This window comes from Antechinus flavipes, chromosome 3 (genome assembly GCF_016432865.1).
Source record: "Antechinus flavipes isolate AdamAnt ecotype Samford, QLD, Australia chromosome 3, AdamAnt_v2, whole genome shotgun sequence".
Taxonomy (NCBI): Eukaryota; Metazoa; Chordata; class Mammalia; order Dasyuromorphia; family Dasyuridae; genus Antechinus; species Antechinus flavipes.
The window spans coordinates 515,783,018-515,802,310 of NC_067400.1; the positions used below are offsets into that span (position 1 = coordinate 515,783,018).

General features: G+C 38.8%; 1 protein-coding gene across 2 annotated transcripts in view; it reads left to right on the top strand.

Moving 5' to 3' along the window:
• Nucleotides 1-19,293, top strand: part of PAK1 (p21 (RAC1) activated kinase 1) — a 192,419-nt gene that overhangs the window by 49,991 nt on the left and 123,135 nt on the right. Inside the window, exon 1 of one of the 2 annotated variants that reach the window (XM_051987058.1) lies at nucleotides 3,569-3,654. The exons of the other annotated variant lie outside the window; for it this stretch is intronic. The gene's annotated coding sequence lies outside the window, so the exon portion shown is untranslated. Of the gene's footprint in view, nucleotides 1-3,568; nucleotides 3,655-19,293 lie in introns of those variants that run through there. 2 annotated transcript variants of the gene reach the window in all.

Here is a 19,293-nt window from a genome sequence, read left to right on the forward strand (position 1 = left end):
CTTCCTTCTCTTTCTCCTTTGCTGAATCATTTTTCTTGCCCTGCTTGCTAACCCAGTGGATGGGTCCTCTAAAAGTCTATCCTGGTCCCTTTCACTTCTCCCTTTATACCATTTCACTTGATGATCACATCAGCTCCCTGGGTTTCAATGATCTCTATACAGATGATTCTCAGATCTACATCTCTAGTCTTACTCTCTCCTAACCTCCAAGATTTTATCTCAAACTGTCTCTTAAACATCTCAAACTAAATGTTTTAGAAACATTTTAAACTCAACAAGTCAAAAACTGAACTTATTTTCCCTCTTCTCCACCCCACAAACCTTTCCCTCTTCCTAATTTTCCTATTATGATCAGAACTACCACAATTCTCCCAACTCACCCAGGTTTAAAATCTAGAAGTCATTCTCAATTCCTTGTCTCTTCTATATCTGTAGAAACAGCTTAGAGATTTTACCTTCATGATATTGCCACCAGACTATTCCAGGTTTTCATCACTTCATTCTTGGTTTATCTCAAAATATTTCTATGGAATATTTGTGCCTGTCCTGTGTTAGAACCTTCCAAGCTTGTATCACTCCCACCAGACACATTAGAATATATTGTACCTGAACCTCAACATAGTAATGTCATTTTGGATCTCTTCAAGCTTGGAGATGACCTGGTCTATTATAATAACCTGCTGTTTGGTCTCTCTTCAATCTGCCTTCCTTCGGATATCAAATTGATCTAGACCTGGGCCGTGGGGTCATGTAATATTAATATACAGAACCCAGACTGGGATTTGTGAGATCTGACTTCTAGACTAGAGTCAGAGACACCTGATTTCAAATCCAGCTTTAGACACTTATTAGCATTGGCAAATTGCCTAATCTATAAAAAGAGGATAATAATAGCATCTACCTCCCAGAATTGTGTGAGGGTATCATGAGCTAATGTTTGTAAAGGATTTAAAGATCTTATCTTCTACATGAAGTCTTCCCCAACCCTTCTTAATGCCAATGCCTTCCTTCTGTTCATTATTTTCTGTACATAGCTTGCTTTGTTATATTTGTTACATGTTGTTTCCACCATTGGATTGTAACCTCCTTGAGGGCTTGAATTGTTTTTTTTATCTCTTTTTGCATCCCCAGCACAGTTCTTGGAACATAGAGGGCATTTATTTGTAAAGGACTTTGCAAACCAAGTAGTATATTTTGTATTTTCAGTTCTTTTCAGTTGCATCCAACTTTTCAGGACCTCATTTAGGATTTTCTTGGCAAAGATACTGGAAAGGTTTGCCATATCCTTCTCCAGCTCATTTTATAGATGAGGAAATTGAGGCAGGCAGGATTAAGTGATTTGTCCAATATCATATAGCTAGTAATTGTCTGAGGTGAATTGTAACTCAGGAATATGTCTTCCTTCTTCCAAGCCCAGTACTCTATCCACTGTACCACTTAACTGCCCTAAGTCCTATATACATATTGGTTTTTACTGTTATTGTTGTCAGTATTATTGTCTGGGCACAAAAGCATCATGAGACTATTGGCAAATATTTCCCCCCTCCCCATTCTTCTTTTTTTTTTTCTGTGAAATGAGAGAATTAAACTTGATTCTTTTTAACTCTAACATTTTAAACTTTGTTGACTGAAGGTTTTGAGCCTTTATTGTAGCACATGTTCCTTAGGATTCCAGGGCTGGATTAGATCACTTCATAGATCATCTATTTCATTCCTCCCATTTTACAGATAAGGAAATTGAGGCCCAAAGTCATATAGGTAGTTAAGTGTCAGATGTGGGATCTGAACCAATATTTTAAGGATTTGCCATTTTATTGTCCTGTATCCTCCTCCCATCAGAATCTATTGTTCATCTTAGATAGCAGTCTTTGCAAATTGTTGTGACTGGAAAAAAAATCCTTTGTTAACTTCTTTGGTAATGAGCCTCCTGGCACTTAGCTAGGCTTAATTTTTGTTGGCTGGCATAGTTTCTCTCTGGCCTGGCAGAACTGATAGAGATAGGCCCCACCGATCTAGGTTCGCCTACAGGGTACCTAGAGGCATTCATTGGTACAATTCTCCAAAACTGCCTTATAAAAGAAATCCTTCACAAAACTTAGAGCTAAAAAAGGTATCTCTCAACATTTAGTTCAACTCCTTATTTTGCTGAGGAGGAGCTTGAAGCCCAAATAAGGTAAATGGCTTACCCAAGTTTTTTTTTTTTTTTTTCGCTTTATATTATCTTTTTTTAATTTTTAAATTTTATTTTATAATAACTTTTTATTGACAGAACCCATGCCAGGGTAATTTTTTTTTTTTACAACATTATCCCTTGCATTTGCTTCTGTTCCGATTTTTCCCCTCCCTCTCTCCATCCCCTCTCCTAAGGATGGCAAGCAGTCCTATATATGTTAAATATGTTGCAGTATATCCTAGATACAATATATGTTTGCAGAACTGAACAGTTCTGTTATTGCACAGGGAGAATTGGATTCAGAAGTAAAAATAACTCTGGAAGAAAAACAAAAATGCAAATCGTTTACATTCATGTCCCAGTGTTCTTTCTTTGGGTGTAGCTGCTTCTGTCCATCATTTATCAATTAAAACTGAGTTAGGTCTCTTTGTCAAAGAAATCCACTTCCATCAAAATACATCCTCATACAGTATCGTTGTTGAAGCGTGTAAAGATCTCCTGGTTCTGCTCATTTCACTTAGCATCAGTTCATGTAAGCTTGCCCAATTTTGTAACGGAGGTGATATTTAAGCCCAGGTCTGACTCCAAATACAATTTATTTTTCCACTTGAGCATGCCGCAGTCCCCTTGGCTTTGGAGAGCAGCGTTTTCTGCACATAAAACTATGCTTTTCTAAAGAGCCTATTGAAAAATGTCCCTTGCAGTGCCCTCTTTTTTCTGATTGTACTTCAGAAGGTTTCTGCCCACTCCCCTTTCCTCCATCTTGACTAATGGGTTGGCTGATGCTAAGGGAGCTTTGTAATAATAATGATAACTTCTATCTCTATGGAACTCTCACGTTTACAAAGTGACTTTTATCACAGCTCTTCAAGATGGGGGAGGATTATTATCTCTATTATTGAGTAAACAGGCTCAAATATTAAGTGACTTGCCCATGTTTGCACAGCTAGGAGGAGGCAGAACTGGGTTTCAGTCCCAGGTGTCTTCTGGCTCCAGGTTTGCCCACAGTGACTACCTGAAGCATGTTATCTACCTTTCCTGCTTAAGACTACTCCTGCCTTTTGAGGAGAAACAAACAAACAAAAACCACAACCCAACAAAATAACATCATTGGGAGAAAGTTCAGGGAGGAGGTGGTATGACCATATTCGGGGGAGGTTCTCTCATTGTGGCGTAGACAGGAAAGGGTTGGGCACATTCCCAGAGGTGAGGGAGGAACTCCACCCCACTCTGGCCTTTCCCCTTCACCTGTCTTTCTCTTTCAGATTGAGAGAACTGGGGTTTTAGAGCTGTAGTGCTCACCCAGGTAGAGCCTTCTGGGCAAGGGAGAGAAGTAGAGGCCAGGGGCTTCTTAGGGGATTGTGGGGCTTGGAACTTTGGGCAAGGAGGTCGGAACACCCCAGAAAGGCTACCATCCTGGGCAGGAAGCCTGAGAGTGAGACTCAGAGCCAGCTGGAGACATCCTGAGGAAGGTGAAACAGGTAACATTTCTGATCATTGTGGAGATAGGACTGAGGGAGTAGAGGAAGCAGAATTACTTGTGTTTATAAAGGGAGAGAAAGACACAGTTTTAAGCTTTAACATCTTAAAACTGCCTTAAGACTTTTTGGGACACTGTAAAACTCAGCTATTAATTTTAGAACGCCTTTTCTTCTCCTATTTGAACTTTACAGTGAAGCATTGAGAGGTCACAGAACCTTTGAATATGAAAACCAGAAAAGATCTTCAAATATAGCATTTTAGAGCAAGAAGAGACTTTAGAATAAGGAACATTAGGGCACAGAACATAGAACTTCAGAGCTATTAAGAACATTAGAAGGCACTGTTAATTAACAGTCCTGGACTTAGAGCCTTCACTACTTAGAAGGCCCTTTCAAGTAGAAAATCTCATTTTTTTCTCAACATTATCCAGTAAGGGAGTCTGGGCAAGGATTGTAACACTCATTTTTACAGAGAAGGAAAGGGATTTGCCCACAGTCCTGCAGCCTCTCTAACTGACAGAGCCTAGAATATCAGGAATGCCTGCCCTGATGAGGCTAAAATTAGCAATGGAAACATGCTTAAGGTTGGAAAGGGCCCTGGGCTTTGTGACAAAATTGCAGCACCAGAAGGGACATTCGAGGGCACCTAGTCCAACCTGTATCTAATATTTGAGCCTTGCCATAACTTCCCCTTCATAGGGTCAACCAAGCTCCACTTGAACAGAACCTTCAGTGATTGTGAGTCCTCTCCTCCCTGAGGGGGACTATTCCACTTCTGGACAGTACTGATTTAGAATATTTTTCTATTTTGTCATGTCAAGGTCTGCTCCAAGGACACTTCAAGTCAATAAATATTTAAGTGCCTACTGTGTGTGTTGTAAGCACTGTGCTCACTCCTCCTGCTGGTTGCACATTGAAATCCATGACTTTTTGCCCTCAGTGATTCTTTCATGAATCTTAGGGGCAGTGACTTTACTAAATCTTTCAAAATCCCAAGGATCTCAGAGTAACAGGTGAATTCTCCTGCATCTGCTATTTCACCCTCTCAGCACTTCAGTAGCCTCTTAGAGAATGTCTTTCAAATCAAATGTTCTTGGCAGTTTCTCCAGCTCTTAGCACAGTGCCAAGCACACAGTAGGCACTTGATAAATGTTCAATGGGTTGATTTTCGTATTGTGGCCTTTCAGTTATTTTATAACTGTGCATCTTCTCTAAAGGCAGCATATCCCATGATTTACTGTTTTTTTGTTTTAGTCTAGACCTGTGATCTCATTGCTTTGGGGAAAGGTTCACTGATATGGATCAGCCACCTGCAATTCTGTGACTTAAGGTCTTTGAGAGTTGCCTGGGGAGGGACTAGAAGTTAAGTGACTCATTCTTAGTGACAGATGGTATAATGGATAGAGCACTAGATATGGAGTCAGAAAAATCTCAATTCAAAGCCTGTCCTGATCCTTATTAATTTTATGACCCTGTACGAATCCCTTATACTTCTCAAGCTCAGTTTCCTCACCTGCAAAATAAAGCACTAATAGCTCTTACCTCACAGAGTTGTTGAAAGGTGCAAATGACATAATACATGGAAAGTATTTATAAATCTCAAAAACGCTACATAAATGTAGCTACTATTATTATTGGGCAGCAAGGTATTGCAGTAGATAAGAGTGCTGGCCTTGGAGCCAGGAAGCCTTGAGCTCAAATCTGACCAAATCAAATCTGTGATCCTGGGCAAGTCACTTAAGTCTGTTTACCTCAAGTTCCTCATCTATAAAATGAGCTGAAGAAGGAAAGGACAAACTATTCCAGGATCTATGCCAAGAAAACCTCAAATGGGATCATGAACACTCAGACACGAGTAAAAATGACTATTATTGTTGTTTAATATGCATCAGAGGTGAGACTTCAGTTCTGAAACTTTTTGACCTCCATGAAGGTCCTTTGTTGTACTGAGCTCTCCTCTTCATACCTTGAAGCTCTGTAGGGGAATATTTATGTTAAAGAAATGGATTTCAGCCATAGGGATAAGCTTGGGGCTCAAGGAGATGAAATCGGCATGTATGGTAAGCCAGCCAACAATCTGGGGCTGCTTGGTGAAGGTCCACCTGAGAGAGGGGGTGATTCCATGTGGATGCTCAGGGGAGGGACAGATCAAGCAGGGCCGGAGGAATCAGGGAGGCTCTTCCAAAAGGCTGGTGTGAGAAGAAAGCTTTGTAAACCATAATACTGTGGACACATGAGTTGTTATTAGTGCTATCATATTGTTGAAGGCAGATACTGCTCCTAGGCCAAGGCTGTGTGTAGGTGGATGAGGGTGGATAAAGAATACCATGATAAGGAGTGACGGGGTGGGGGGACAGAGCAGGGAGCCCTGGGGACCTGTGAGGTTCAGTTGAGCTGTCCAGGAACAATCTGCCTCCCCTCTGGGCTTCTGCCCCCAGGCTAATGTACCTGCTTGGGGTTCCCTTTGAAGACCACCTGGCAGCTGCACAGCCACTCTGTGAGCTGGGACAGATGGAGTCTGTTAGACTTAGGCAGCAGGGAAAGTGGGAACAGCCTATTTTTTTTTCTTTTTCCCACCCCCTTTATGGTAGAAGCATCCCCCATAAAGCCTCTGTGTCGTGATGGTTCAGGGGAATGTGATACAAGAGGGTGGGGGAAAGATTATTGGATGTAGTGTCTGGAGGAGGAGGCCCGCATTCTAGTTCCAGCTGTTCTACCAACTTGCTGTATAATCATGAAATCTCTTCATCACTTTGGGCCTCAGTTTTCTCCTCTAAAAAGAGGAATGAATTAGGTCTTTCAGGTCTTTTCATCAGGAAATGCTTCCTCTCCTTCCCTCTGTCTAAGGCTTCCTTCAAGCCTTAACTCAGATTCCATCTTCCTATTTTCATCCTATCTCTTCCATTGGAATATAAACTCCTTAAGGGCAGGAGCCAGACACTTTTGGGGTTTTGCCTATCTTGGTATTGCCATTGATGAATCTAGGGTCTGTCACAGATGCACTTAAATTTTTAAGGCTGATTACTAATAGACTACTATTAGTAGCCTATGGCTGGTGTGTCGTCTGTATCCTACATGCCTTGGTTCCATGTTCCAAGCTCCTTCTGACATTTTACTGTTCTGAATGTTAAAATTCTGACTCATCTCCGAGTCTCTGGTGGTGTCAGCTACATTTTCTTCTGATGATTCTTCTTCTCCTTCTCTGCTGGATGTGGGGAAAGGATTTGGGGGGCTTATTTCCTCTAGTACAGTGTTCTTGTCTCATGCTCTTATATGCTATCCTATGGGTATCAAACTCAAATAGAAAGGAAAGCAATAAACAGTGGGCTACATATGGATTTAGAAAACCAAAAATTAAAATTATGTCTTTTGCTGTCTTTTTATTCCTTTTAATCTGGTTCTGCACTGAGACGGGCATAATTGACAGACAAAAAACTCCATAGCAACTCAAGAAACTTAGGTTCTAGTCCTGATTCTGTGTGATCTCAGACTTCCTCTTCAATAAAATGAGGGGTTTGACCAAATAATGTCTGTGTTGAGCTCACACATTCTTTGTTCTAAAGTCTTTTTGTAGTTCCCACATTTCTATATTATAGAACTGCTTCCATCCCTGAGTCTGAATCTTTCCCTCTATCTCTTCATTCCAAAGCCAGAGTATCTCCAAGTGGCAGAACCAGGATTAGGGTTCTGACCCCAAATTCAGGCTAGTCCAGGCTGAATGAAGAACTTTTGATAATAACTCCAGGGGTGGGGGGAGAGGTTTTCCATTGGTGGCCAATCATCTCTTTGCCAATCATCTCTTCCTTTATTAATTGATGGTGTCACCTTAAGTCTGTCAGACTAAGTCATTGTGCTCTTCTATGCACTTTTGTTTTGCCATTCCTTACACCCTCCACCCCGAATAGATTGCGAGATACTTAAAGGGACTTAAGGCTTCCAAAGATTCTTCCAGCACTGATATTCTATGACTCTGAAATGGTGTCAAGTAACTTCCACTTGGGTTTATAGCTTTGTGTATTTTTTCATTGTAACTGGGTGGGTTTTTCTAATATCTGTGGCTTATGCGCCCCACAGGTACACATGTAGCATATATATGGCATAAGGGATAGGCTTTGTACTTAGAATCAGGAACACTTGGATTGATCTTGCCTCAGACACTAGCATGGTGTCCCTGGGTGATTTATATAACCTCTCTGAACATGAAAGTCAACCCGTCTCTGTTAAAGTCAATAAGCATTTATTAACCACCAACTATGTGTCATACACTGTGCTAAGTAGTATAGTTAGAAAGAAAATCACAAGAGAGCTTCTGTTCTCAAGGAGCTCTCTGTGTAATGGAAGAGAAAATTTGCAAACAACTTTATATAAACAAGTTATATTTAGGATAAAATGAAGATAATCCAGAATTGAAGGCACTAGAGTTAAGGGAGTTTGGGAAAGGTGTTTTTTGTAGGAAGTGGGATTTTAGCTGAGGCTAGAGGGCAGAGATGAGTAGTGAGAGTATTCCAGGCCCAGAAAACATTCAGTCCAGAAATAGAGCATCTTCTGCAAGGAATGGCAAGGACATGGGCCCATGTTGTAAGGTTCATGTGTATGAAATGTCAGAGCTGGGAGGAGGTTAGACAAGTTCTTAGAACTGGAAAGGACCTTGGAACATGGGATGTCAAAGATGGAGGGACCTTAGAACATGGAATGTCAGAGTTGGGAGGAACCTTAAAATATAAAATGTCAGAGCTGGAAAGAACCTTGGAATATGAAGTGTGTGTGTGTGTGTGTGTGTGTGTGTGTGTGTGTGTGTGTTAGAAAACTGGAAAAGTAGGATGACCCTTGGATATAAACAGTTTTAAAAGGAAAACAGGTTCTTATATTTGATGACATAGTTATAATGTAAATAAAAAGGCAACAATAATAGTATCACTTCCCAGGGTTATTTTAATTGATGATTAAATGTGTTATTATATGTAAAAGGCTGTACAAATCTCTAGTACTTACCTAATGCCTGCTTGAGGGGTGGGGAATGGAAAGACAGAGAGTCAAATTGGGGTAGGACTCAGCCTCCTAGGTTTTGGCCGGGGCTCCCCCTTCAATGCCTTATATTATAGCTGTTTCTCTAACCTTAAATTCATTTCCATTTTATTCAATTCAGGTAACATTTGTGAAGAGGTTGTTTATAATGCTGAGGCTTTCAAAACATAACAACTCACCTTTCTGTACAATTCTGAATTACAGAGTGCCTCCCCAAAATAAACCTGTGAAATAGAGAAATGGATGGTATTATCCCATTTACAGATGAAGAAATGGATAGACAGCAGATGTGATCCAAACTTACAAACTAGTGAAGTGGACTTTTGGGGACTGAAACACAAACTTTTTCTCTCTACATTGCTACCTACCTCATAGGGTTTGTTGGGAGGAAGGTTATTAGAATAGTCTATGAAAATTAGTAATATTTGCTGTTCTTATTGGTCTGGAGAAAAATTTGGTTTGGGGGATTGTGTGTGTGTGTGTGTGTGTGTACGTGTATGTGTATGTTTAGTGCAGATTGCTAGACAGGGAATCAATGAAGAGACTGAGTTCTGGTTGTGGCTTTTGTGTTAACATGGTGTTTGACAATGGGAAAGCCACTTCCCTTTTCTTTGTTTCAATTTTTCTGACTGTAAATTGAGAAAGTCCCTTGCATGTCTAACATTCTTTGTTATAAGGTTCTTTCCTGATCTAACATTCTTTACTCTGTGTTCCAAACCTCCTCCTGGCTCTGACATTTCATATTCCAAGGTTCTTTCCAGCTCTGACATTCTATATTTTAAGGTTCCTCCCAACTCTGACATTCCATGTTCTGAGGTCCCTTCCATCTTTGACATTCCATGTTCTAAGGTCCTTTCCAGTTCTGACCTCCCATGTTCTAAGAACCTATCTAACCTCCTCCCATCTCTGACATTTCATATTTCACGGTCCTCTCTAGCTCTGACATTCCATCTTCCAAGGATCCTCCCAACTCTTTCATTCCATCTTCTCAGGTCCCTCTCAGCTCTGACATTCCATATTCTAAAGTTCTTTCAGCTCTTGACATTTCATGTTCTAAATATCCTCCTAGTACTGACATTCTGAGGGCCCTTGTAGCTCTGACTTTCTGGGGCTCTGAACCTGTGTTGAGGAACTGCCACTTGTGCCTATCATTCTGAATCATTTCTTGTGTTGTGACTAATGTTTGTGTGTAGCTGTCCAGAGCTCTGGTGGGAGTCAATGAGAAAGGTGACCAGTTTTTTTCTGGGTGACTGGTCTTCTTCCCCATCTCCCTAGGGCCCACAAATGCACCAAGTGGTATGTCTAATGAGTGTGTATGTGGGTGGGGTTGGGGAGGGAAGTTAGGGTTGAGCCACACTGGTTCCCCATTTTCTTCCCATTTCTAGTTCTCTTTGCTATCTGTGATGGGCAGCCAAGGTCCAATAGACCTTTATCAAAGTAAGCAATGATGTAATCATAATAGAATTTTTATAGCATTTTTAAGGTTTGTCCTTTCCTCGGTGAGTGTTGGAACTGGGGTTTCAAACCAGGTCCCCTGATTCCAAATTCATTGTTTTTTTTAATACTATCCTCACTTAAATAAAAGGCAATGGAAAGTTATATTCAAAAAGAAAATTCCTATCACCACTTCATGTATTATGTTGTATTAAGAATCCCTGGACCAGGAAGCCAGAATTTTACTGTTTAATCTTGTACATTTGATGTCTCTAACTACTCCAGCTGCTTCTCTTGTGTCACAATCTCATGATGAGTTTATTTATTTAACAAGTGGTGACAATAATTAAAGGGCTGCCATATAGAAGAATTATACTTTGTCTGCTAAGTTAATGTAGTAAAACAGAACAAGAATCAAATTTAGAAAAAGTCATTTTATGACCAGCAGGATGAATACAGAGAGGCTTGGAGAGACTTACATGAACTGATGCTAAGTGAAATGAGCAGAACCAGGAGATCATTATACACTTCAACAACGATACTGTATGAGGATGTATTCTGATGGAAGTGGATTTCTTTGACAAAGAGACCTAACTCAGTTTTCAATTGATAAATGATGGACAGAAGCAGCTAAACCCAAAGAAAGAACACTGGGAAATGAATGTAAACTGCTTGCATTTTTGTTTTTCTTCCCAGGTTATTTTTACCTTCTGAATCCAATTCTCCCTGTGCAACAAGATAACTGGTCGGTTCTGCAAACATATATTGTATCTAGGATATACTGCAACATATTTAACATATATAGGACTGCTTGCCATCTAGGGGAGGGGGTGGAGGGAGGGAGGGGAAAAATCGGAACAGAAGCTAGTGCAAGGGATAATGTTGTAAAAAAATTACCCTGGCATGGATTTTGTCAATAAAAAGTTATTGTAAAATAAAAAAGAAAAAAAAGAAAAAGTCATTTTAGTTTGGACTCTTATACTGACTAGCTCTGTGATCCTGGGCAAGCCATTCAGATCTCACATCTGTAAACTAAGGCTACTATTCCTCACAATCACTGACTTCTCTGTTGTTCTGAGGAAAACTAGAAAAAGCCTGGATAGTCCCACTGACTTCTGCTCTGGCCAGAGCACAGCTAAGTATTGTATTGATTTCTAGGTGATACATTTTAAAAAGGACACTGATAAATTGGAGAGAATCCAGAGAACAACCAGAATGGTAAAAGACCTTGAAATCATAATATAAGAGAATCACTTGAAGGAGCTAGGGATGTCAGGAATAGAAAAGACTTGGGAGGGAAAGGCTGTCATGGAAAGGGAAGATTAGATTTGTTCTGCTTGGTTCCACATGGCAGAATTTGGAGTTGCAGAGATAAATTTAAACTTGATTTTTTGAAAAATTCCTCAATAATTAAAACTGTAGGAAATAGAATAGAGGTCATATTACCGAGATAACCTTTTTTATTTCAGGGCCAGATTAGCCTAAATAGTCATTGATATTTCTTTTAGCTCTGAGATGAGATGGTGTGACTTTTTGAAATGGCAATTGCTAGCTCCAAAGAGTAGATCTGTGACCAGTGGGTGAGTAGTTCATGGAGGGGCATATTTTATTCTACAAAGGTGTTCATAATAATCAGAAAATTTCTTCAAGTACTGAGTTCACTGTTACTGGCAAGATTGGTGGTGGGTTATGGTGGTAAAATATATGTTCAAGCAAAGAATAGATGATCTTGTGCTAAGCATGTCATGGAGGGAATGTGTACTTTGGAGTGTTGGCTGAGGTTGATGGGATAATGGTAGAAAAGTGATTAAAATTCTTGTCTGTCAGCTCCCATGTCTGACCTTGTCACTCCTTTACTCAATAATGGCTCCCTCATATTTTTAGGATCAAACATACTCTCTTTTGTTTGGCATTTAAAGAGCTTTATAACCTGATACTTTCCTATTATTGCAGTTTTCTTACATTCTACTTCCCTCCATGCCCCATATGCTTCAGTCCTTTAGAGCTGGAAGGGCACCCCCTCATATTACAGATGAGGAAATGAAGCCCCAAAAGGGGAAGTAATTTGCTTGACGTTGGTCATCAGCAGAACCAGGGTTTAAACCTCAAAAACTTAATACAATGCCTTCCCTACTATACCATCTGCCTTTTGTTGGCAGGTCCTTTTTAACCCTGAGATTCTGTTATTCCATGAATTCTTTCCATTGCCTTTTGAATATTGATTGGAAATTGAATGGGAAAGAGATGTGAAAGGGCTTGAAATTAGGGAGGGAGAATATAAATTGATATTAGTAAAGGTCCAGCAGCCTTTTTAAAGGGACTTGGAAGGATTTGGAGACTGTCGTCCTCATTGGTCCACTTTGGGAAAAGTTAAGATGTTTCTATTTGTAGGTGCACTATTTTCCTAAGGCCTAAATGGTCTTGAATTTTGACAGAGACATGATGTCTGGAACTAATTTAATTATTGCTTGGTTATATATTTAGCCCAAAGTAGAATGAGGAGCTATCTTTTTTAAAAAATGTTTATCAATTTATTATTTAAATTTTTGATATATTATGTTTTTGTATGATAGTTATTTCCCAAATCAAAATATCTCCTTTATAAAGTACATTCCTTGGGGCAGCTAGGTGATGCAGTGGATAGAGCATCAGCTCTGAGGTCAGGAGGACCTGGGTTCAAATCTGGCCTCAGACACGTAACACTTGCTAGCTGTGTGACCCTGGGCAAGTCACTTAACCCTAGCTGCCTCAGCAAAAGAAAAAAAAAATGCAAGACAAAGTACATTCCTCAAATACATTTAGTCAAAACCACTCAGCAGTGATACTGTGTCACACATGTCACTTTTTACTTTTATTTATTGATTAATAGAAAGGAAGAATAAATCTTTTAATTTTCAAAGTCTGGTACTAACATTATCTTAGTATTTGACATGCATTTTGTTGATTCTCCATATTGACTTAATGGACATTCTTGCAGTCATTGTGTATATTTTTATCATTCTTCTGTCTTCACTTTCTATCACTTCATATAACTTTGCCCATATTTCTCAATTCTTCATATTTATGATTCCTTACAGCACAGTAATATTTCATTATGTTTATATGATATATATATTATATATATATACACACACACACACACACATATATAACCTTCATGTATCACTATTCATGTGCCCGTGTTTGATTACATTCTGTTTTATATTATTTTGTTGTCACAAATAATATAGCTTTGCATATTTTTTACCCATATAGGTCTTTTCTTTCTGTTGTTAACCTCACTGAAGGTGTAGATTCAGAAGTGGGATTTGGGGGCTAAAGTCAAGTCAACAAATATTCATTAAGTACTTACTATGTGTAATGAGTTTTGGGAATAAAAAAAATAAGCAAAAAAGAAAGAGAATTTCTGTCCTGAAAGAGCTTACAGTCTTATAGAGGAAAACAACAAAGAATGGAAACTGAAAAGGGGTGGGAGACAAGAGAAAGTACCAATAGAGAAAGGAGTCTGAAGAGTCAGAAGTGGATCCCAGAGGGGAATGAAGGAGTCAACATGATTGATTGATAGATACTTTTTAAAAAAGTAAGTTCTGGAAGGGACTGATCAATTAGAGGAAAATGTCAGGGGGACAGAAGAATCTTCCAGGATAAGAAGGTCGTGGGTGAGAAGACCTTGGGCATGGTAGATAAAGAAGTCTAGAGAAGAATGAGTAAGTGAAGGGTAAAAGAGGATAAACAATTAATGCAATTTTCTTATATAATCACAAGTTGTCTTTCAGAAGAGCTAAACCAACTCAAGGCCCCCCTAGCACTAACTTAGCCTACTTAATTTTTTTCCATTGTGCCATTCTAGCCATGAGTTTTCCCATCTTTGCTGTCTTGATGGGTGCGAAATGATTTATTAGGATTGTTTTAAATTTAGTTTCTCTGATTACACTGTATTATTAATTCCATTTGCACATCTTCTTTTTATTATTTGCTTATTGAAAAATGAGTATTGAGTTTATATTTGTATCAGTTCCTTATAGATTTTGGATTTCAGATTTTTTTAATCAAAGGTATTTAATATAATTAGGCTCTGACTAAAGTAGGGCAATGTATTAGAAAGGGCCTTGGACTGGCATCAATCAATCAACAAATTTATTTTTCTATTTTTACTTTGTAAAATAAATTTTTATTCATATCTTTTATTATAACACCAAATTTCTCTTAGAATCCCATTATCTTCTCATCAGGAGAGCTATCCCATGTAATAAATACTATTTTTAAAAGGAAAAAATGAAAAAGAAAAAAATCAGCAAAACTAATGAATGCATTGAAAATTCTGAAAGTATATTCGGTATCTGTGGACCTCCTACCTCTGCAAAGTGGTGGAGAGAGATCTCTTCACATAACTCTTCCTTAGAGATAGGGTTATTCTTTGTAATTTTGCCACTTTGAATTATCTTGTGGTGTTTCTTTTCTTTTACATTGTTGTAGTCATATATTTTGTTTTCTTGGCTTTGTTTACTTCACTTTATATCACTTCATGGAACTCTTCTCATCTTTTTCTGCATTCATCATATTAGTCATTCAATGGATAGAACCCTAAGTTGGGAATAAGGAAGACTAATCTTCCTGAGTTCAAATCTGACCTCAAACACTTACTAGCTGTGTGATTCTAGGCAACTCACTTAAACCTGATTGCCTCAGTTTCCTCATATATAAAATGAGCTAGAGAGGGAAATGGCAACCCACTCCAGTATCTTTGCCAAGAAAGCCCCCAAAAATCCTTAAAAGGAGTCAAAGTGATAGAGAATGTCTGGGTCAAATTATGCCAGTTCAGCCTCTGTCCAGAATTCTCTTTACCACTCTTTAGGGTAGTGGGGGGACTAGTGACTCACATTGCATACCCCAAAGTGTCTCTGGGCTTGGCTGTATGGGAGATATGGCCACATGGGAACTTACCTGTAGATCTCTGTTCTGTGGGGTTCAGATGGGATCGCAAAAGAGTCAGATAGACATGACTAAAATGACTTAAAAAACAGCAAAAAAGAGAACAGTAATATTCTTAGCCATCATTTGTTTAGTCATTCCCCAGTCAATGGTTACTTACTCTTTTTCCAATTCTTTGTGTATCACAAGAAGGGCTGCTATCAATATTTCTTAATACTTATTAAGTGCTTACTATATATTAGATACCATGCTAAATAAGGGATAGAGATATAAAAACAGAGTGATGCTGAAGTCCCTTCCAACTTTTAAATTTTGTACTTCTCTGAAATAGTCCGTTTTCAAGGAGTTTATATTGTAGTGGAGGTATCAACATATATGTGTATGTGTATGTATATATATACATATATGGGATATGTGTTAATGTGTCTATTATAATAAGATATTATTATGTTATTATGCTAACTAGCATTTTTATAGCTCTTTAAGATGTGGAAAATAATCTCCAAATCTCATTTTATCCTGCCCAAAACTCTGGAAGGTAGGTACTATTATCATCCTCATTTTACACATGAGGAAACTGAGGCATGGAAGTTAAGTGACTTGCCTTGTCACACAGCCATTAAATGTCTGAGGTGGCATTTGAATTCAGGTTTTTTGGACTTCAGATCAATGATTCTATCCATTATGCTGCCTGCATTCTAAAGGTAATAGGGATCTGACGGAGTTTATTGAGTAGACATGGGAGTTGGGAAATAGAATGTTGTTGTTGTTGTTTTTTAACCACTGATTAATGATATTTTTTTTGACGTCTCATTTCACTGGGTCTCAGCTTCCTTATCTGTAAAATGAAGCTGTTGGACTAGACATTTACACTTCTATAAATCTGTACATTTATAAATCATGACTATGATTACTAATGGGCCCGCTGGTTCCATTAGAGGTCTCTGCTAGGGGTTTTCTCACTATCTGGCTGATAATCTAACTGGCTGATAAGCTCTCCCAAGTGTAGGCAGGGTCATAGGAGAGGGAAGAGCCCTCCTGGGGAGGCGCTGGATTGGCCCAGCGCGGCCCAGATCTTCGCCATCGCTTTCGGACTCTTTTCAGAAACACTAAATCTATTGGGTTTTGATGCCTCCCTGTGCCACTTGATTACAATCCCAAACCAACACACACATGCATATTTAAAGCTGTGACTAATTGGGGCAGCTACATGGCCCTCCCAAAAGACAGACAGATAGATCACAAAAAAATCCTTTTGGAGACCAGCTTCTGAGAACCGTGTCCCCTGATAAATCCTCTGTCACTCTCTTTGGGGCTAGGGAAAAGTAGGAGGGGATTTTGGATTTTGAATACTGAATCATACTGTATATCCTGGAACCTTTCTGGATCTGGCTGTGTTATGGGTGTGGCCATATGTGGACTTTACCTGTAGGTCATAGGATCAAAGATTCTCAGAGTTATAAGGAACCAAAGAGGGCGAGTAGATCAACTTCCCAGCCAAGTACAGGCTGGATTTTATGGATTAGAAAATATAACTAATAAGTGTGGGGGTGCACCTTGAACTCAGGTCACTTGGTCAGTCAAAAGACATTTATTAAGTGACTAGGTCAGGCACATTGTTAAGCACTGGCGATACAAATAAGAAAAAGAAAGACAGTCCCTACCTTTGTCAAGGAGCCTGTTATCTAAAAGGAGGAGATGACATGAAAAAGCGGAAGGAGGAGGTTCCCTGTGTGGGAATATGGTAGAATCTGGTCCAAGGAGTGGGAAGTTGGTGGGAAATGGAGATTTGGATGGTCTATGAGCCTCTTTAAATGAAAGATTTGGTGGTGAGCTGTCTGGAATTAAGCCCAAACAATTAGAAAACTGTAACAAATAAATAATATGTATGTATGTGTATGAAAAAATATGTGTGTGCATTTATAGACATTCATATATATGAGTATGTGTGTGGTATATATATGAAGAAGGCTTTGGAAAGAGTTCTATGCTCTGCCTTCCAACCCTTCAGTCAGTAAGACAGAGAATCCTGAAGCTAATGAAGAGATATAAGTACCAATATAAGTGGGATTTGGCATTTGTTGAATTTCCTGGGAGCATGTAGATGATGGAGTCCAGTCCAAGGAGCATAGTTTGTGGGAACAGTCTGCTTACTTTTTGTTTAGTTCTTTTCCTCTATAGTCAAAGTATGGGCTAGGGAGTACTAAGGGTCCCTAACACCTTTTCAGTTTATCCCAGAGGAAAAAAGTAGTTTCATAACACAAGATTTTGCAAGGGGGAATGTTGAAAACTATCACATAGGTGGACACTCTCCCTGACTTCTTAAGGAGGTGAGAACCCCAGGAGGATGTTTTCTTGATTCCAGTTGCAGTATTCTATTCATTATGCCACCTAGCTGCCCTCCTTTCTTCTCCATCACTCTCAATCGATTATCCATCTTCTACTTGAGGATAATAAGGTATTCACAACCTCCTGAGGCAGCCCATTTAACTTGGGGACTGCTTTAATTGTTAGGAATTTTTCATTATATTGTACAAAACCTTCCTGTCTGCAACTCTTCTCCTTCCTGTGTTGCTCTTAATTCTTCCCTTGGGGCCAAAAAGAACAAATTTTATCTTTCTATTTTACTGAATTACCCAATTTGAGAGTAATCACTTAGTCTTACCTCTAATAAAAGGGAAGGACAAGGGGTATTAAAAAGTCCATCTCTAGTTGAATGGATTTCATGGAACCTCCAGACAATGTCTGAGAGACATTAAAGACCGTAGGGAGGCTGTCTGGGTCCATGGAATTCCTTGGGCATTGCAAATAACTCATCATTCAGTGTGTTTTCAATTAAAATGAGCTTGTTGCTTAGCTTTAAAAAACAAGCAATGAGACTGGTCCCCATAATGCTTACATGAATATTATTCTCATTTTCCATATGGAGAAACTGAGGCCCTAAGAAAGTGGCTTTTAAATTCATATAATTAGTAAATATCAGAACAATATCTCTAATCCAGGTCATCAAATTTAGACTGCAGTATTTTCCCCACCCATACTGTGCTGTCCTTTCTCCTGCTGCTCTCCAACTCACAGCCTCTATTTATTCCCTCTTTTCTATCACCTTCTTTTCCCATTTCTAATTCAGTTCAAGTATACAAACATTTATTCATCACCTGACCTGGTGCATTGAGTCCTGAGTTTAGTACTTTAGAAAATTTATCAAGAAACAAGACAGTTTCTGTTGAAGATTTTGCTTTTTGCAGTCCTATTCTCTATACCTACTCAGATGCTGAATTCTTTATTTGGTTCCACAAAGAATTTAAAGCTAGAAGGATTCTTAAAGATCATTAATCCTCTAATTTCCCTGAGGGTCCCAGGGATTTTTTCAGTGCATCTTTACTATCAAAACTATTTTCATAATAATTTTAAGATGTTTTAGGTTTGAATATGGTAAATATAGATAAAAATAATCCAAATAAGTAAAAGCTCTTGGAGATCCCCTAATTTTTAAGTATGTAAAAAGGTCCTCAATTTTTGAGAATGTAAAATGGTCCCGAGACTAAAAATTTGAGAGCTGTTTAGCTCATCTAATCCTGTTATTTTATAAAGTAGGAAAGGGTGACCCAAAGATGGGAAGAGATACTTGAAGTCCAGTTTGACTCAGTGAGTAATGAGCAGGGATTGAAGTCTAGTTCCATGTTTACTCAATCACTTATATTTATTTATATTTATATTATAAATTTATTAAATATTATAAATTTACTGTGAGAATATGACTATGATTGAAGCAGTCCCTTCTCCCACAGAGCTTAAAACAAGGAGCTCACAGTATAAAGAGGAAGAAAATGATGATATATACAAGTATATGTGAAATTAGCAAAAAAGAACAAATACAAATAAATCCAAAGATAGGATAATTTGATTTTTTTTTTTTTTTTTTTTTTTTTTTTTTTGCTGAGGCAATTGGGTTAAGTGGCTTGCCCAGGGTCACACAGTTAGGAAGCGTTAAGTATCTGAGACCAGATTTGAACTTAGGTCGTCCTCCTGACTTCAGGGCTGGTGCTATATCCACTGCGTCATCTAGCTGGTCCAACAGGATAATTTGTGAGGGAGGACAGGAGCAGTTGAGGCAATCAGGAAATTTCATGTGGAAGGTGTACCTTGATCAGGGTCTTGAAGATACAGTAGGAATCCTATGAGGCAGACATGAGGAGAACATCTATTCCAGGCAGGGGACAGCTAGTCCAAAGGCATGGGGACAAG